The sequence below is a fragment of the Colobus angolensis genome, unplaced genomic scaffold (genome assembly GCF_000951035.1).
Source record: "Colobus angolensis palliatus isolate OR3802 unplaced genomic scaffold, Cang.pa_1.0 Scaffold9, whole genome shotgun sequence".
Lineage (NCBI taxonomy): Eukaryota > Metazoa > Chordata > Mammalia > Primates > Cercopithecidae > Colobus > Colobus angolensis.
The window spans coordinates 7,170,067-7,173,191 of NW_012122931.1; the positions used below are offsets into that span (position 1 = coordinate 7,170,067).

At 49.3% G+C, this 3,125-nt stretch overlaps 1 pseudogene; it reads right to left on the minus strand.

Annotated features, from left to right (window-relative positions):
• LOC105504167 overlaps window positions 1-3,125 on the minus strand; it is a 71,020-nt pseudogene that overhangs the window by 1,099 nt on the left and 66,796 nt on the right.

The following is a 3,125-nucleotide window of genomic DNA, read 5'->3' on the forward strand; positions in this document are numbered from 1 at the left end:
TCCGCCCACGTTGGCCTCCCAAAGTGCTGGGATTACAGGCTTGAGCCACCGCGCCCGGCCAAGATTTTTTTTAAAGTCAGGCTATGTGTGGTAGCGCATGCGTGTAATCCCAGCATTTTGGAAGGCGGAGGTGGGAGGATCACTGGAGCCCAGGAGTTTGAGACCAGCTTAAGCAACAAAGCAAGACCCTATCTCTACAAACAAGCAAACAAAAACTAGCCAGGTGTGGTAGCACCCCTGTAGTCCTAGTTACTCTGGAGGCTGAGGCAGGAAAATTGCCCAGGAGGTCGAGGCTGTGGTGAGCTGTCATCACGCCACTGCGCTCCATCCTGGGTGACCTTGTTTCAGAATAAATAAATAAATAAAATAAAATGGGTAAAATATTTGAACAGCTCTTTCACAAAAGAAGATATATGAATAGCCAAATAAGCACATAAAAAGATGTTCAATGGCTGGGTGTGGTGGCTCATGCCTGTAATCCCAGCACTTTGGGAGCAGGCAGATCACCTAAGGTCAGGAGTTTGAGACCAGCCTGGCCAACATGGTGAAACCTCGTCTCTACTAAAAATACAAAAATTAGCCAGGTGTGGTGGTGCAAGCCTGTAATCCAGCTACTTGGGGGCTGAGGCAGGAGAATCGCTTGAATCTGGGAGGTGAAAGTTGCAGTGAGCCGAGATCATGCTACTGCACTCCAGCCTGGGTGACACAGCGAGACTCTCTCCAAAACAAAAAAAAGAAAAAGATGTTCAACATTATTAGTCATAAGAAAAGTACACATTAAGACCACAATGAGGCCAGATGTGGTGTCTCACACCTGTAATCCCAGCACTTTTGGGAGGCTGAGGTGAGCAGATTACTTGAGCCCAGGAGTTGGAGGCCAGCCTGAGTAACACTGTAAAACTACCAAAATACAAAAATTAGCCAGGCCTGGAGGTGTGCACCTTTAGCCCCAGCTACGCGAGGCTGAGGGGGGAGGGCCACCTGAGCCTAGGGAAATTAAGGCTGCAGTGAGCCATGATTGTGCCACTGCACTCCAGCCCGGACAACAGAGTGAGACTCTGTCTCAAAACTAAAAAATAAATAAATAGGCTGGGCGTGGTGCCTCATGCCTGTAAACCTAGCACTTTGGGAGGCTGTGGTGGGAGAATCACCTGAGGTCAGGAGTTCAAGACCAGCCTGGCCAACATGGTGAAACCCCATCTCTACTACAAATACAAAAATTAGCGAGGTGTGGTGGCTCATGCCTGTAATCCCAGCTACTCGGTAGGCTGTGGCAGGAGAATCGCGTGAACCCAGGAGGCGGAGGTTGCAGTGAGCTGAGATCATATCACTGCACTCCAGCCTGGGCAACAGAGTGAAACTTGGTCTCAAAAAAAATTAATTAATTATAAATAAATAAATAAATAAATAAAACCATGACTAGGCCGAGCACGGTGGCTCACGCCTGTAATCCTAGTACTTGGGAGGCCAAGGGGGGCAGATCATTTGAGGTCAGGAGTTCGAGACCAGTCTGGCCAACATGGTGAAACCCCATCTCTACTAAAAATACAAAAAAAATGTAGCCGGGTGTGGTAGCGCACGCCTGTAATCCCAGCTACTTGGGAGGCTGAGGCAGGAGAATTGCTTGAATCTGGGAGCAGAAGCTGCAGTGAGCCAAGATTGTGCCACTGCACTCCAGCCTGGGCGACAGAGCAAGACTTCGTCTCTACATAAATAAATAAATAAATCCATGACAAGCTGCTAGTACACACCCACTCGAAGGGCTAAAATTCAGAAGACTTATGATCTTAAGGGTTGGTGAGGGTGTGGAGCCTCTAGAAGTCCCATCTGTTGCCGGGAATGTCAAATGGAAACCACTGGTTTAGTTTCTTTAGTGTTGCTAGAAGGGAATACCTGGGGCTGGATAATTTATAAAGAAAGGAAGTTTACTTGGCTCACAGTTCTACAGGCTGTACAGGAAACATGGTGCTGGCATCTGCATCTGGTGAGGGCCTCAGGGTGCTTCCACTCATGGCAGGAGGCGAGGGGATCCTGCCACATGGTGAGAGGAGGAAGCAGGAGAGAGGAGGAGGTGCCAGGCTCTTTTCAGCAACCAGTTCTCCAGGGAAGCTAAGAGTAAGAACTCACTCCTGCAAGAACTGCACCAAGGAGGCCGGGCGCGGTGGCTCACGCCTGTAAATCCCAGCACTTTGGGAGGCAGACAGGCGCAGATCACGAGGTCAGGGGATCAAGACCATCCTGGCTAACACAGTGAAACCCCATCTCTATTAAAAATACAAAAAAATTAGCCAAGCGTGGTGGCATGTGCCTGTAGTCCCAGCTACTCGGGAGGCTGAAGCAGGAGAATCCCTTGAACCCGGGAGGCGGAGGTTGCAGTGAGCCGAGATCGTGCCATTGCACTCCAGCCTGGGTGATAGAGCAAGACTCCATCTCAAACAAACAAACAAAGAAATCTGCACCAAGCCATTCATGAGGGATCAGCTCCCATGATCCGAACACTTCCCATCAGGTCTCACTTCCAACATCGGAGATTAAATTTCAACATGAGACTTGGAGGCGACAAATATCCAGACCATAGAAACCACTTTGGAGAACAATTTTGCAGTTTTGTTTGTTTGCTTGTTTGTTTGTTTGTTTGTTTCAGATAGGGTCTCACTCTGTTGCCCAGGCTGAAGTATAGTGACACAATCACAGCTTACTGCAGCCCCAACCTCCTGGGCTCAAGTGATCCTCCCACCTCACCCTCCTGAGTAGCTGGGGCTACAGGCATATACCGCCACGCCTGGCTAATTTTTGTATTTTTTGTTGTAGAGACAGAGTCTTGCCATATTGCCCAGGTTAACCTCAAACTCCTGGGCTTAAGAGATTCACTTGCCTCGGCCTCCCAAAGTGCTGAGATTACAGGTATGAGCCATTTGCAGTTCACAAAAAGGTAAAGCCATGGCTGGGTGTGGTGACTCATGCCTGTAATCCCGGCACTTTGGGAGGCTAAGGTGGGTAGATCACCCGAGGTCAAGAGTTCGAGACCAACATGGTGAAACCCCATCTCTATTAAAAACACAAAAATTAGGCCGGGCGCGGTGGCTCAAGCCTGTAATCCCAGCACTTTGGGAGGCCGAGATGGG